The sequence below is a fragment of the Trichosurus vulpecula genome, chromosome 4 (genome assembly GCF_011100635.1).
Source record: "Trichosurus vulpecula isolate mTriVul1 chromosome 4, mTriVul1.pri, whole genome shotgun sequence".
Lineage (NCBI taxonomy): Eukaryota > Metazoa > Chordata > Mammalia > Diprotodontia > Phalangeridae > Trichosurus > Trichosurus vulpecula.
In genome coordinates, this window is record NC_050576.1 from 13,890,237 (window position 1) to 13,907,613 (window position 17,377).

At 41.9% G+C, this 17,377-nt stretch overlaps 1 protein-coding gene across 4 annotated transcripts in view; it reads right to left on the bottom strand.

The window, feature by feature from the left end:
* Positions 1-17,377, bottom strand: part of LEPR (leptin receptor) — a 148,060-nt gene that overhangs the window by 71,387 nt on the left and 59,296 nt on the right. For 2 of the 4 annotated variants that reach the window (XM_036754166.1, XM_036754163.1), the window contains exons 2-3: positions 15,464-15,635; positions 14,293-14,536 (exon numbers count right to left, since the gene is read on the bottom strand). The gene's annotated coding sequence lies outside the window, so the exon portion shown is untranslated. Of the gene's footprint in view, positions 1-14,292; positions 14,970-15,463; positions 15,636-17,377 lie in introns of those variants that run through there. The other 2 variants (XM_036754165.1, XM_036754164.1) reach the window with 2 other exon arrangements.

The window sequence follows — 17,377 nt, forward strand, 5'->3', positions numbered from 1 at the left end:
AAAGAGGGGAAAATAAGTTAAATAACTCACATAAACCCTGGAGCACCTGAGTACAGAAAACATGCAGCTAGCCTTGGGACTGCTGACCCATGGGTTCTACTCAATGTGAAACACCTTACTGACAAGGGGATCCATGAAAACATTGATCACCCATACAAATATGGACACACTTTTGTTCAAGAAAGTGCAAATGTGCAGTAATAAACACTAATATATTACTATTTATAAAATCTTGCCTATGACCAATAACACCACCAAAGTCTCCTCAAAATTACAAAATGTTGGTAGTTGACTCTTTTTCCCTTCTCTGAAAACTCAGTCTCAAGTCGTTCATTTCATTCCAGGTAATGATTCGTCTCTTTAACATCTTAATATTTCTCCTCAAGATTAGACTTTTTCTTCTTTATCTTCTTTTCAGTAATGACAGGAAATGGTCTTTAAGCTTCTCCCAAAGCCCTTTAGAGAAACCATTACAAACTTCACAGGGTTTGCTCGTAAAATATATAACATTTAAAAGAGCTCTCATAAAAAAGAAATCCATTCTCCCTTGATGTAGTCCAACTCCTTCATTTACAGGCGAGGAAACTGAGGTCCAGAGAGTATTAGCAGCCTGTCCAAGGTCACATAGTTAAGGATGGAACTGTAACTAAACCTGAGGTCTCTGGATTCTTGGTCCAAAGCTTTTTCCACTGGACTGCACATATGCGTCTTTACAAGGAAATCCAGACACAATCATAATCAACTACTCATTCCTGAACCCAGTCCTTCACTTCTTCTTACCTTTCCTTTGTGGAGAGGCATAAATACCGATTCATGCTAGAAACTCCATGGGGGTTATCAACCCTTTATCAAAGCTATTGGAAGATGAACTTTTCCTCTGAGGTCATCTCTCCCTGAAGGATCCATGGTAAATAACAAAGCTTCCCTGAGACATTAAATTTTCCTTTCTGTATTGAACAAACATTTGTCCACCTAAAGCTAAAGCCTGAGAAGGCAAATAGGATCAGAAAACCAGGTATGGAACAGGCCTATAATATCATGTACAAAGGTCACTGAATCCCAGCAGCTGAGAGTTGAAAGGTACTCTGGAGGACATTTTAGCCTAACCTCAACCTGACCAAGAGCCCCATGCCAGAAGACAGTAGAGGCTTGCCTCCTGAGACAAATGTGTCTGGAGTCTAAAGGGAATCGGACTTACAAAGAAAGGATCATTCAAGAAAAACAGAAAGTCTGCCCTCTGCACCAATGTCCTAATTCACACCTGAGAAGCACAGGGAAAATTCTTGATGAAAAGACCAGAACTGAAAAGAAAATTTGACTTTCAAACACAAGACTCAAGAGAAACATGAAAAGGTAAACAGGAAAGAGAAATCACAAGGGATTCAATAGAATTAAACTGTTTGCATTCCTATATGGGAAGATAATACTTGTAGTTACTAAGAATTTTCTCATTATCAAGACAGTTAGGAGTATACTTAGAGGGCATGGGTGTGAGTTGAATATTAAAGGATGATTATCGAAAAATAAAATAAAATTAAGGAATGAGAAAGAGGAATACACTGGGAGAAGGAAAAGGGTGAAGGTAGAATGGGGTAAATTATCTCACAGAAAAGAGGCATGAAAGAGTTTCTACAGTGGAGGGGCTGAGTGAGATGGCTTCCAAGGGCCCTTCAAGGTCTAATTCATGAGCCTCTGATTGAAGGTGATGGAAGAGCTCATTTGTTAAGCCAATTAGGGGCAACTGGTTCCACTGATTCCAAAGTGTTATCAGGTCTTAGGAAAAGTGATTGCAAAAGAAAAAGTGTCTAAGAGCCTGACAATTCCATCCTAAAGAATGGACCCAATGGGCCCCATCTGCCATGGAGCTTTGTTTTTCCTTGAATTGGAGCAAAATCCTTTTGTCTTCCACTTAACAAGTAACAGAGTAAATCTTGTGTTTTGACATTGTTCCATTCTAAATGCTAATTTTGTGTACTTCATCTTCCATTTTCCCTACATGATTTCAAAGGCTGAGAGTTCAGCAGAACACATCAGAGCTTCTGTCACTTTTGGTATATTCTAGTTTCACTTTTTCACCTAGATGAGGATGTAAACTGGATGGCCTTATTACTCTTGACTGCTAGAAGAAAGGAAATGAGCTTTTATTAAGCACCTACTAATTGGTAATCCCTATGCTAAATACTATATAAATATGGCCTTATTTGGTCCTCATGACAACCCTTGGAGATAGGTGCTATTTTTTATATATATATATATATATATATATATATATATATATATATATATATATATATATATATATATCCATTTTATAGATGAAGAAATTGAGGCAAACTTAAGTGACTTACTCAAGGTCGTTTAGGCTAATTAATGTCTGAGGCCAAATTTGAACTCAGGTCTTCCTGACTTTAGGCCAAGTGTCCTATCTATTGTGCCACTGGGCTGCCTTGGGAGGGGGAAGAACAATTTCCAAGGTCTTTTGCTCTTGTTGTTGTTCAGCCATTTCAGTCATGTTTAACTCTTCATGACCCCATTTGGGGTTTTCTTGGCAGAGATACTGGAGTGGTTTGCCATTTCCTCTTCCAACTCATTTTACAGATGAAGAAACTGAGGCAAATAGGGTTAAGTGACCTGCCCAGGGTCACACAGCTAGTCAGTATCTGAGGCCAGATTAGAACTCATGAAGATGAGTCTCCCTGTCTCTGGTCCCGGTGCTCTACCCCCTGCCCCACCTAGCCTGGCATAAAGCCTGGGTGGCTCTGGCCCCTGATGTGATCCCTGACCTAAGGCCCTGAAGTTGCTGGTTCCATAAAGTAAAACAAGTCGGAATCCCTTCGTCCTTCTCATTGACGCCATGGCCACAGCTTCATCTTAAAGCCCAGAATCTCATGGTCGGAAGGAACCTCAAGGCCATCTAGTCCAAGTGGGGCCAAGTATGAGAATCTCCCTATCTTCATTCCTGACCAGTGATAATCCAACCTTTTCCTAAAGACCTCCCTCCAGGGAAGGAGAATCCCTTCCCTTGTGAGGTATCCCCTCTCCCAGCCACCCTCCACAGTGATGCTGGAAGCAATCTTTTGCATGTCCTCCATTAGGATTATCAGACTCCTCTCCTTAAAAATCTCTGTGAGAGAAAATACAGATTTCTGATCCTCCATATTTGGGCTCAGGCCACCCCTTCCCATCATTGCACAGCAAAAGAACTGAAGTAACCAGCCCCACAAGTAACCTTTCTAATATGTTTCCACCCTGCGGAAACTTCTGACCCCAAAGCCTTCAGTGCCTCCCCCAGCACCCACCGAGAAAAGAAAAAAAATTCTGATCCTTGCATTCAAGGCCCTCCACATTATGGCTCCATCCTGCTTACATAGCCTTATTTCTTGTTACTCCTTTTCAAATGCTCTACAATGCCATCGGAGACAAAAGGGAAGGAAATTAGAGATGCGCTTTCATTAAGAAATGAATCATATTCTGTTTTATTAGAGGAATCTACTTATAAAGCACCTACTATGTGTCAGACACTGTGCTAAACACCTTACAAATGTTATCTCTACTGACCCTCATGATAATCCTTTGAGGGAGGTGTAATTACATCAACACTGAACCCAGATTCCCATTTCAGAATTCAGAAGGCTTTATCTGAATGAGGAGATGTTTGAGAGGCAATTGGCAGGGGGCAGGCCATGGAAAGAGTGTGGATTTGGAATCAGTTAGACCTGGGTTTGAATCCCAGCTCTGGCACTTACTTTCTGTGTGGTCTTGAGCAAGTGACTTGAGTTCTCTAAGATTCCAACAATAATACCTCAATGAAAGACTACTGGGGTGGGGACACAAAATGAAATAGAATTGCATGGTAGAGTGAAAAGAGTTCTGCCTCAGGCCTCAGAAGTCATGAGCTCAAATCCTATCTCTAAAGCTTGCAGCCTGTGTGACCTTGGGCCCTTGACCTCCCCAGACCTCACTTCCCTAAGCTATAAAGTAAAGGGCTAGACGAGGTAACTTCTGTGCTTCCTTCCACTTCTAGATCTATGAATTGGTCCCTGGCCTGACTAATTCAGTTAGCATGCTAACATCTGAAGGGAGATGATTCCTTCTCTTATTGTCCATTTCATTTGCTCAAATGGCCAACACAGTCTAGAAATTCTTCCTGTTTCTCGTGGAAATCTAATTGCTCAATTAGTGCATTTTAAAGATTCTTGGTTTCCTTGGGTTTAGTCACCAAATAACAGCTGTTAGATGATATGAAATGAGAATATAATTCTGGGAACAACTATTGCCATCCTGAGTACACACACACACACACACACACACACACACACACATGCGCACACACGCACACACAGAGAGAGAAAGAGAGAGAGAGAGAGAGAGAGAGAGAGAGAGAGAGAGAGAGAAAGAGAGAGAGAGAGAGAGAGAGAGATTTGGTAACAGCTGTTCCTAAACATGAGTTCACATTTTTAAAGGGTATTATAATAGCATTAATGCAGTCAGACAAATATAGTAGCAGCAACAAGAACACCAAAATCCAGAGGTTATCTTTCACTGAGTACCTGGGGATTCTGTAGCCCTAAACCTCAAAGAAGAGGGCATGGTATAAAGCATGAGAAAACTCTATGGAGTAAGAAGAAAGGGTTGGGCTCAGGGACTCAGAATCTCAGCTTTGCAAGGCAGCTCAGTGACTGAGTCTAACCTCCACCTGAAAAAGACCCAGCCCTGCAAGTTGCAAACCAGATCTCAGAGGACAGAATCTCACCACCTTTGGAGGCAACTCATTCCATTCTGGGACAGCTCTAGTATTTAGGAAGTTTTTCTTAACAACAAGCTACAACTTGCCTTTTTGTAACTTCTATCCTTTGCCTCAGGTTCAGCCTTCTGTGGCCAGACAGAACATGTCTAATACTTCTTCCAAGTGGCAGCCATTCAAAAAAAAGACAACTCTTGGGTACTACCTGATTCTTCTTTTCTCCTAACTAAATATTCCCAGTTATCCCCAACCAATCTTCTTTGGTGTGTACTGAAGACACTCACCATCTTGGTTCCCCTTGCTCTCCAATTTATCCATGCCATCATTAAACTGTAGCACTGAAAACTTAATACAACACTCAAGACGTGTTGTATCTGTTGTATCTCTGAGCAGGCGGAGCATGGGGAAAGGATCCATCTCCTAATTTCTGGCAGCTCTGCCCCTCTCAATGAAGCCTAAGGTCGCATTAACTTCTCGGGCTCCCCTAACACACAGCCAACACATGACTAAGCTGATCTTGCAGCCTCCTAAAACCTCCACATCTCATGGGGACAAGGTACTATGTAACCAGGTGTCCCCCATCTTGTACTTGTGAGATTGAATCGCTCTGAACCCGAGGAAGGCTTTACAATCATCCTCTCTGAATATCATCTTATTAGAACCACACACTTGCTGATTGTGTAACCTTCAGCAAGTCACCTGACCTCTCCAACCCCCAGTCTTCTCCTTGGTAAAGTGAGGATATTTACACTACCAACATTACATGGAAGATAGTACTTTGTAAACCCTGAAGGCTTATATAAATGTGAGCTACAGACACAGGTAAAGAGGTCTGCTAACTTCAAAATGCTATATAAACACTAGCCAGCTAGCCATGGAAAACTTCTAAGACCATTCCCAACTTCAAGAATTATGAACTGATTCTTAACAAAACACTTCTTCCATTTACCAGCTGTGTGACCTTGGGCAAGTCACTTCTCTGAGTCTTAGTTTCTTCACTGGTAAAACTAATGGAGTAAATTAGACGGCCTCTAAGATACCTTAGATCTAAACCTACAATTCTATGAACTGCTATAATATATTTAGGACAGATAAAAGAAAACATTGTCTAACAATTAAAACTATCCAAAAGTACAATGCATTGCCTTGTGAGGGTTAGGGTTAGGGTTAGCTCTCATAAGAGCTGTGCAAACAGAGACTATGAGTTTCACTGCTCAAATATATATAAAGGGATTCTTGTTCAGGTATGAGTTGGAGTAGATGGAATCCAAGTTCCCTTTTGCTTCTGAGAATCTATAATTCTGTGGCAATTCACAGAAGGATCTCTCTTCAATGAAACATGTTAATCTATGACATCCCATTTCTAGAAATAGTAATATATAAAAGAGGCAGCTAGGAGTAGTGGAATGAATGGTCTATCTGGAAAGAGGACCAGCATCCAGATACAAGTTTTAGCACCTCTTCATCATTATGCAACTCTTAGCAAGTCCTTTACTACTGTGACTCTTGGTTCCTTATCTCTAAAAAATGAGAAAATTAGACCAGATAACCTCTAAGGCCTCTCTTCTGCTTCAAATCCATGATCCTATTAGTGTCTTTTCCCACCCCTACTTATTTACTTCTCTAGGATATCTCCCGATTCACCTTCTTGACTTTTGCCCATCAATATTGCCTTAATGACTGTCAAACAAAATAAAACGTCTCAGATAACCTTGTCTCTTCCCTTGTCTAGCCCAAATAGAATTGTGGTTCAGAATCCTCCTCTTATATTTTCCTCACCTATACACTTCCTTGTCTGAATAACCTTTGCCTTTGGCACCGCATTCCAAGATATATTGCTTTAATTAGTTTTCCTCCTAACCCCTTCCCTTGGATAGGGTACTTTTTTATTTGATTGCCCCTCATGGACTTTGACTACAAATGTTTTAACTTTGTCCTCTCAATGGTGCTCTGATAAAATAAGATATCCAAAAGATATCAAACCCCTCTTCTCCTTAGGGTATTTAAACCCTGAAAAATCTACTTTGTCTTTTATTCTATACGGATTTGATTTCCTCTTTTAGGTTTATTTTGTTTGGTGAATTTGTATGTCAATTACTCTTTTCCTTCTTCTCAATAATATGAATTGAGCAAGACTCTCCTTCTACTACAAATACTGAAAGAGGAGACTGGAATACAATGCTGTGAAAAGTAAAGGTAATTATTTGCACCTATCTTGCCAAACTAAGTTTAACCACCAATTTAAAAAGACAGATATTTCAGAAGTACAAATCTAAAAAATAAAAAGAAATCTCTGCTCCCAATTATCCTTGAGAAAGAAAAGACTGTCATTCTGCTTAAAGAAACGCTGCAAGTTTTGGCATTTCAATTCCCAAATGTAGGTCCGCTTCTATTTTTTTAAAGGAAAAAATGGAGCTGAGATTCTTCTGTGACTGCATGTCAACAAGCATTTGTTAAGTACATGCTACATGTCAGTTCCTGAACTAAGTACTGGGGATACAAAGAAAGGCAAACATTGTCCCTACCCTCAAGGAGCTTACAGTCTAATGGGGGAGATAAAAGGCAAGCAACTATGTACAAATAAGCTATCAACAGGGTAAATTAGGGATAGTCTCAGTGGGAAGGTGGCAATAATTGTTATCATTTGTATATAGTAGATAGCACTTTAAGATTTGTGGCTTTAAGGGAGGCTAGGAAAGGTTTTTTTCAGAAGATAAAATTTAAAGCAACTTGTAGAAAACCAGAGAAGCTGGGAGTGGGAAAGAATTCCAGACATGGGGTACAATCCTTTAGGTTATGTGGAATGAAAGTCTTCAGCTTAGTATCCCTGACCTATTGAGAGGACAGCGTACTGAAAAGCAAACCAGTATAAGTGCCATTTTTAGCTATACTCTAAGTCCTGGCTCTGACACTTACTAGAAGTCTCACCCTGGGGAGTTAGCATGGCCCAGGAGAAAGACTACTGGCTCAGGAGTCAAAGAATCTGTGAACCAATGAAATGTTTTTTGAAACTTATTTTGAGGCGCAGAGCCAAGTTGGCAGCTGGAAAGCAGGGACTTGTTTAAGCTCTCCCCCAGGTCCCTCCAAACACCAGTAAAAAATGACTCTGAACAAATTCTAGTGCTGCAGAACCCACAAAATAGCAGAGGGAAGCAGGGCTCCAGCCCAGGAAAGCCTGGATGGTCACTGGGAAGGGTCTATTACACGGAGCTGGGAACGGAGCAGAGCACAGGACCAACCAGACCAGGAGCCGGGCAGAACAGGTGGTAGGGCCCTGAATCATTGAGCTGTGGCAGTTACCAGACTTCTCAACCCACAAACACCAAAGACAACAGAGCAGGTTAGTCGAAAAACTGCTAGAATGAAAGGAGTGCACGGTCAGCCCTAGCCCCAGGGACACAAAAGTGGTGCAGCTCTGAGGCTGCTTCCAGAAGTACAGTTGCAATTGCTGTGGGCCCCAGGCCAACCCTGTGGAAGGAATTAAGCAGAGGATCAGAGCAGGAGTTCAGAGACTGCTTGGATCTGGGTTGGCGGTTCTTGGAGGAGGAGGTGTGGCAGAGTTTGCTGTGTAGAAGTAGCTCTGAAAACAGCAGCACAGCCCCTTAAGCTTGGGACAAAGTACTCCCTACTCTACAAGCAGTCATACCCTGACACAAAGCTCAAGGATCAAGTAGTTGGCTGGCAACATGAACAGGCAGTGAAAATGGTCTCAAATTCAGACTCAGACTTTGGAATCTTTGGTGACAAAGAAGACCAAAACATACAGTCAGAAGAAGTCATCAAAGTCAAAGAGCCTACACCAAAAGCCTCCAAGAAAAATATGAATTGGGCTCAGGCCATGGAAGAGCTCAAAAAGGATTTGGAAAAGTAAGTAAGAAAAATAGAGGAAAAATTGGGAAGAGAAATGGGAGCAATGCAAGAAAACAATGAAAAACAAGCCAACGACTTGCTAAAGGAGACCCAAAAAATACTGAAGAAAATAACACCTTAAGAAATAGACTAACTCAAATGGCAGAAGAGCTCCAAAAAGCCAATGAGGAGAAGTATACCGTGACAGGCAGAATTAGCCAAATGGAAAAGGAGGCCCAAAAGACCACTGAAGAAAATACTACCTCACAAATTAGATTGGAGCAAGTGGAAGCTAGTAACTTTATGAGAAACCAAGATATTATAGAACAGAACCAAAGGAATGACAAAACGGAAGACAATGTCAAATATCTCATTGGAAAAACCACCGACTTGGAAAATAGATCCAGGAGAGATAATTTAAAAATTACCGGACTACCTGAAAGCCATAATCGAAAAAAGAGCCTAACTATCATTTTTCAAGAAATTACCAAGGAAAATCTCCCTGATATTCTAGAGCCAGAGGGTAAAATAGAAATTGAAAGACTCCACCAATTGCCTCTTGAAAAAGATCCCAGAAAGAAAACTCTTAGAAATATTGTCGCCAAATTCTAGAGTTCCCAGGTCAAGGAGAAAATACTGCAAGCAGCCAGAAAGAAACAATTTGAGTATTATGGAAACACAATCAGGATAATACAAGATCTAGTAGCTTCTACATTAAGGGATCGAAGGGCTTGGAATACGATTAAAACCAAGAATTACTTACCCAGAAAAACTGAATATAATGCTCCAAGGCAAAATATGGATTTTCAATAAAATAGAGGACTTTCAAGCTTTCTCAATGAAAAGATCAGAGCTTAATAGAAAATTTGATTTTCAAACACAAGAATCAAGAGAAGCATAAAAAGGTAAACAAGAAAGAGAAAACATAAGGGACTTACTAAAGTCAAACTGTTTTGCTTACTTTCCTACATGGAAAGATGATGTGTGTAATTCATGAGACCTTTCTCAGTATTATGGTAGTTGAAGGGAATATACATATATATAGACACAGGATACAGGTTGAGTTCAATATGAGGGAATGATATCTAAAAAAATAAAATAAAATTAAGGGATGAGAGAGGAATATATTGAGAGAGAGAGAAAGGGAGAGATAGAATGGGGTAAATTATCTCACATAAAAGTGGCAAGAAAAAGCAGTTCTGTTGGAAGGGAAGAGGGGGCAGGTGAGGGGGAATGAGTGAATCTTGCTGTTATCCGATTTGACTTGAGGAGGGAATAGCATGCACACTCAATTGAGTATCTTACCCCACATGAAAGTAGGGGGAAGCGGATAAGAAAGGGGGGACAATAGAAGGGAGGGTAGGTAGGGGGAAGAAGTAATCAAAAGCAAACACTTTTGAAAAGGGACAGGGTCAAGGGAAAAAATTGAATAAAGGGAGGACAGGATAGGATGGACGGAAATATAGTCTTTCACAATATGACTGTTTGTGGGAGTGTTTTGCATAATGATACATGTCCGGCCTATGTTGAATTGCTTGCCTTCTTAGGGAGAGTGAGTGAGGAGGGAAGAGGGCAGAGAATTTTGAATTCAAAGTTTTAAAGAAGATGCTCAAAAAAAGTTGTTTTGTGCATGCAACTGGGAAATAAGATATACAGGCAATGGGGCATAGAAATCTATCTTGCCCTACAACAAAGTAAAGGGAAAAGTGATGGGGGGAGGGAGAGTGGGGTAAAAGAAGGGAGGGCTGACTGGGGAACGGGGCAATCAGAATATATGCCATCTTGGAGTGGGGGAGGGTAGAAATGGGGAGAAAATTTGTAACTCAAAATCTTGTGGAAATCAATGCTGAAAACTAAAAAATATTAAATAAAGTATGGAATAAAAATAATAATAAAAAACTTATTTTGAAATCATAAAATGAAAGGCAGCAAGCAAAATTAAGTTAAGAAAGAGTGTATGCTCCTCCAGTGGAATATAAGCTTCCTGAAAGCAAGGCATTGTCATTTTCCTTCTTCTCTTTGTACGGTCAGCACCCTGCAATCAAGCAATAAACATTTACTAAGTACCTACTGTGTAACAGGCACTGTGTTAAATTCTGGGAACACAAAAAGAAGCAAAAGATAAGGAGTTTATAATCTAACATGAGAGCCACTTAATAATAAATGCTTATTTTTAAAATTTAAGTGAAAAGTATTTTAAAGATTATTAAGAATTAATAATAAAATACTGTTTCCCCTCTCTCTTCAAGATTATCCCCACTTTCTTGAAACCATCTGAAAAACTATACATAGGAAAAGATTGTTTTAAGAAGATTGCCCTGCTGTGTTCTCACTCTTAACAAGCCCACAAGATGAGGTGCAGTTCATAGAATAGGGGGCTAGGGCAAAAAGCTGCTATTTCCTCTCCAGAGACCTAAGATGAGTATCAATTGGCCCTCTCAATTCCATAGTTTCCATAATTCCATAATTGCATAGATGATGGCTTCATTTTACATAACTTTGAAACTACTATTAGAGGTAAAGAAAAAAATTATTAGTAGCCACAAAAGTGAGTTAATCAAATTCTTACACTCTCTCGATACATAGAAAATGATTTTCAAATTCAAATACCAATGGAAAACAAGAGTTAACACAAATTCAATCGTTTGCACAATTGCCTGGTTGGTTAGTTGTTTGCAGTTTTATGTTTGTTTGTTTGGGGGGGGTTGGAGAGGGAGAGGGAGGTAATTTGTGGTTTGGGCATGCTATATTTTGGGAAGGAGGGAGAATCGGGCCAACTTCCAATTTCTGCTTTATCTATTTGGTTAACCTCTGTTGTTTTCTGGGATTATTTCCAGGACAACCAAATACACAGCTGTCTGCCAATGAACTTAATTTCAGGCAGCTCTGACATGGTCTTAAACTGCTTCCTTAGCATTCGACACACAACTTTATATTAAAAAGTAACAAAGACAATTCAAGTACAACAGTGACTTGGAAATATTGACTTACTTTTCTTCTAAAGCAAGCTATTTGGCCATAGTAAATGAGAAAAGGTCCTATGTTCCAGCTGCATCATTCCAGATGCAAAATCACAATATGTCTGCTCACATGGGAACATTTTGTGACTTCAGTAACTGAGAGGTGTTGATTCTTAAAGTTTAGAGGGAAATGCAACTTTAAAATCAAATTATACATCCCCTGGACCATGGTCCCAGCACTCCAACAGATCGATAGAACATGGTGAGTTATGATTTTAAGAAAGGCTTCACTGTCCCCTTGCTCACCTCCCAAAGTGGTAGACTAGACCTTAAACCAAGCAGTCTTTGACTTTGAAAAAAAACTTGACTGGCAAGAGCGACAATAATATAGTATGCTGTTTGACTTGCCCAGTCTCAAAAAAAAAATTCAAAGTACTGCCTCCCCATCCCCAACTTCAATATCCTTCCCAAAGAAAAGACTCAGGTACTTCAGGAAAGAGAGCATGGACATGGAACAGAACACTCAGAGGTAGCAGGCTGTCTGGAAGGCGCTTGGCTGTGGAGTGAGAGGACTCGAACTTAGCCCAGCTCTTATTTCCTACATTGTTCCCTCATAGAAGCCTAGTGAATCACAGAATCTCAGTCTTGGAACCCAGTGGCCCAAACAGTCCAAAAACTGCCTGCAGAACTAGCAACAAATGGCCATCCAGCCTTTGATCAAAGCTCTCCATCTTTATGTTCCCTTGTGACAGCTCTCAGTGCTAGGAAGCATTGACACACATCTGTCCTAACTTTGCACTTTTATAACTTCCACTCATCCTTCCTAGATCTAACTTCTGGGCCAAGGAGACCCATTTAATTCCTTTTCCATGTGAACTAGGAAGACCTGTGTTCAAATCAAGCATCAGGCACTTACTAGCAGTGTGAACCTGAGCAAGTCACTTCACCCTGTTTGCCTCAGTTTCCTCATTTGTAAAATGAACTGGAGAAGGAAATGGCAAATCACTCCAATACCTTTCTCAAGAAAACCCCAAATGGGGTCTTCAAGAGTTGAAAATAGTTGGAAACTGACTGAACAATAACAACAGAACCATCACGCCCCCACCCAACTATCTCGTCCAGGTTAAACATATCTAGCTCCTTCAATTTATCCTCCCTCAGCTTTAATTTCCTCAATTGTAAAAATGAAGATGATTTCTAAAGTCCCTTCTAACTTGCCATGATTTTCACATCAATTTGTAAACGCTCTCCTTTCCTGTCATTACTTGGAAAATCCTGAGACAGCATGGTACAGCAGAGAGTACTGAACTTGGATTGAAGACCTGGGCTTGAATTCCATCTCATACAATTATTTGTTGTGTGACCCTGAGCAAGCCACTAACTCTCTGTGCTTAAGCTTCTTCATCTTCATAATGAGGGAGTTGGCCTCAATGATCTCTTCCAGCTCATAATTGATGATCACTTGGAGAGCTGCCAAAGCCACCGTGGATGGGACTTTTAAGTGTCTCAGGGAACACGATCATATACTTTCAATAAATATACAGTCTCTGAATTTCAGAGCTAAAAGAGATCTTGGAGATCATCTAATCCAATGTGCACATTAGCAGCAAGAGGGAAATTAGAAAGAAGGTCCCAGGCAGGCAGTGCTGACACTACTCAAACAGCTTTCCTTGTAAGCTCAATATAGCCATGCTTTTCCCCAACATTTCTAATGGAAAAAATCCAGGAAGCAGGTACACAGACAGCGAGGCAAACTACAATTAAATAATTATATCATCTTTGGGATAAAAAAAATTCTTTTCTAGCTTTTCCATGCTTTTCCCAAGACATGCGCCTTGCTTTAGTTTTTGTTGGGGGTGGGGAGAGGGAGAGGAGTGGAAGCATTTTGAGTTTCCTCTTGCTTTAAGGAACTAGGGAAGCTCTTAGCCAGCCAAACAATATGTTTCCTTTTGTAACCTTGGACAATTAAATGTGAGGGGTTTTTTGTTGTTGTTGTTGTTTGTTGAATTGAATAAAACTCCCAAGTCCAAGGCGGCCTTTGTTAAAAAAAAAATATAATCCAACAATCTGGAAAATAGTTTAGAGACAAGGGAAACCCTTGACTTGAATCCTACCTCAACTTGCTCTGTAGCTTGGGGTGACTCTGACTTGAGTCCTTCCCCAACAATACAAACTTCCTATTCCAGCCTGTTTCCTTGGAAGTCTGTAGGCAAGAATCCAGCAGCTCCCACCCTAGACTTTGATTGCAGTGAGAGTTTGGGGCCTCTAAGGGGAGTCCAACCACCACTGTAGCTGGAGCCCCAGGCCCAGGAAGATACTCCCAGATGTTAGTCACTAGAAGCTTCTCCTCAATCATCTCTAAACGATAGACTCCTAATTAAGGTCACAAAGAAGCAAAGCTGAGAACTCAGGTGGCTACCCAGGATACATACACAGGCACACACCCCACACACAATACACATAGGCACATACATACACAATACACACCCACCACACACTAAGCATGCACAAACTCTACACATTCACACAATCCACGTGCTAGACACCAACGCACAACCACAACATACAAGCTACAGGGGAACCGATACACATATGCACACACATACACACACTCAGGCACACACACCACTACGTTGGATCACACCTGTCCTCCTTAGTCAGTACTCTACTACCTCCCCTACCCCACACCCTCGGAAATTGAAAATTGCACAATAGAAGAGAAAAGGAGTCTGATCTTACCTGGGATCCAAGGGAGCTCAGCGTCCAGTCAGGTCAAAGGCAAGGCCAAGGGCAGCCTCAGCGGCAGCAGTGTCCCTTAGAGAGTTCACAGAGCCTGGAACTCTTGGCTGGGTCTGGCTAGGAGCATCCCTGAGTGAGCGAGCACGCTCCGTCCAAACTCCCTGGCAAGGTGCAGCGGGAACTCTTCAGAGAGCAAGGGGAGGGGACTGGTAGGGAGGCCAGAGAAGAGGAGGGGACAGGAACGCTGGGGAGAAGAGGCGATTGCAGAAGGGGAGGGAAGGAAAGGGAAGGCAAGGGAGGGGTGAAAAACGATCCCGCTCCTTGGACGCACGTGCCAGCCCCTTCCCCGCCTCTCCTTGTCCTCCGTTGGCCAGCGGCTGGAATCTGAGAGCAGCTCAGCTCCAGCTGTGGCCGCTAAAGACTGGGGGAGCTGGAGAAGTGATGCCCCCCCCCCGCCCGCTGCTCAAACGTCTGGGGCTGGGTAGTGGAGTCGGGAGGCACAGTTGGTGAGTGCCCCAGCTGGGCGTGTCACTTGGAGAGGTGCCCTAGTATGGAGGCACAAATCGCAGGACCCAGGAGCGGGGCAAGAAAGAAATGAGGGGGGATGGGAGGAGCAGAAGGTCGCTGTGCCCGCCTCTGCCGCGTGCAAAGGGGAGAGAAACCTAGGCAGCATCCTGCCTCAGAAGATGCAAAAGGGGTTCTGGTGGGACAGGAGTCCAGCCCTTCTTCCACCTGGGTCTGGCTCTCCCTCTGACCCGTGGCCCAAATCGACATGGAAAAATTCTGGAGTAAAATAGTAGCGATGACAATAATAATAATAATAATAATAATAATGACAATAGAAGGTGAGTAAATAAAGTAAGATGCTATCAGGAATACTAATGCTAATGACAGGAGAAGGTGCGGAAGGGAGGGAGGGAGGGAGGAAAGGAGGGAGGGAGAGAGGAAGAAAGGGAGGGAGGGGAGGGAGGGAGGACTAAAAAAGAGAGGGGGAGGAGGAAAGAAATAAAGGAAGGATGGAGGGAGGGAAGGAAGGGGAAAGGAAGGAAGGAGGGGGAAAGGGAGGGAAAAGGAAGGATGGGAAAAGGAGGGAGGGGGAAAGGAGGGAAGAAAGAGGAAAAGAAGGGAAAGAAGGAAGGAAAGCAGGCACTATGCTAAGTAATTTACATACATTATTGGGGGACTTCCAATTACCCATCTTGGGGATGGGTTTCCTCACTGAATTCCCTCGTTAATTTTCATCTCTTCACTTCACTGCACACCCCGGTTTGATGGGTCTCTCAACACAGGAGAGTCTGATCCAGGTAATGGCTTTCTGAGTATCCAGATACCAACCTAGGCCACTGTAGAGAGGTGGGAGTGGTGAGTTATTCATTGACACAATAAAAGCAGTACTTTATTCATGATCTGACTGGGACTCTGGAAAAACTGTGGTTATCATAGAAGCATCTGATCTTGATCTCTGCAGCATCTGGTACAATTGAACAAGTTCTCTCCTCCTGGCTACTGTGTGTGTGTCTGTCTGTCTGTCTGTCTGTGTCTCTGTCTCTGTGTGTGTGTCTGTCTGTCTGTCTGTGTCTCTGTCTCTGTGTGTGTCTGTCTGTCTCTCTCCCTCCCTCCCCACTCTCTTTTCATGATACCCTTCTGTCCAGGTGCTTCCTCTACCCATCTGATTGCAACTTCTCAATCTCCTTTTCTGGTAAACAATCCATATCATACTTCCTTACTTTGGGTGTTCTCCAGGACTCTGTCCTAGGCCCTCTCATCTTTCTTTATACTCTCTCCCTTGATGACCTTAGTAGGTCCCATGAGAATAATTATTCACTCTATGCAGATAACATACCTAACTCCATTTTTGTCTACATCTCAGTCCTGTATCACAAACTGCTCCTTGGATATTCCAAAATGAATTATCCCCTAGAAATCTCCAACTCAGCATGTCCAAAAGAGAACTCATCCTCTTCCCTCCCGCTCCAAATCCACCTCAGTTCCAAATTTCCCTACTTCTGTGCAATGCACCACCATCCTTCTAGTCTCTCAAGTTCTCAGTCTTTGAATTATCCTCAGCTTCTCCCTATCCCTCACCTCCCAATACAATCAGCTGGCTAATCTTCTCATTTCTAGTTCCACAACACCATTCATATCTGACTCCTTCATACAGCCACTGCCTTATTTCAGACCCTCATCACCTCTTCCCTAGACTATTGCAAGAGCTTACTGGTTGATCTTCCTGCCTCAAGCCTCTCCCCACTCTAGCTCATCCTCCACAAGATTCCCACTCTAATTTACCTTAAGTGGAAGACTGACCATGTCACACCCTAACTCAATAAACACTACAAGCCCCCTCTTATTTCTAGTGCAATATACAAACTCCCATGTCTTTGAAAGCCTTTCACAGTCTATCTTTCAAGCTTATTTTCCCCTACCTACATTCTATGGTCTAGCTAAACTGGCTTTCTTGTTGTTCCTTTCACAGAGAATCCATATATTGTCTCCATACCTTTGTCCAATGGGCCATTGTCTGTTCCAGGAATGCCCTCCCTCCTGACCTCTGTCTCAGAATCCTTAGCTTTATCTAATGCACAAGCTTTCTATATGGAGATTTTCCAGACCATTCCCCCTCTGCTGCATTCCCTCTCTAATTCACCTTCTATTTATTTTTAATATAGTCAATAAATGTGAAAAACAGTGTAGCCTAATGAATAGAGAATTGGTCTTGGACCCAGAAAGATCTGCATTCGAGTTCTACTTCTTACACATACTGGCTGGGTGACATTGAATAAATCAACAAATGTCCCAGCGCTCTAGGCGAGTGATGTCAAATTCAAATAGAAAGGGAACCATTCAGCCACACATAAATATCCCTATAGACCTCAAGTTGACTTAGAAAGCTACCTATTAACATTATGTTTTATTATTTTATTTATTTTTCTAAATATTTCCCAATTACATTTTAATCTACGTGTTTGACACCTCTGCTCTAAACAACTGTCAGAAACTGTAAATTGCAGAGAAGGTGTCAACCTGGAGAAGGAGTCTCTTCATCTAGAAGGTGCTTATTCTGATAAAATCCAGGTCCAGTCCC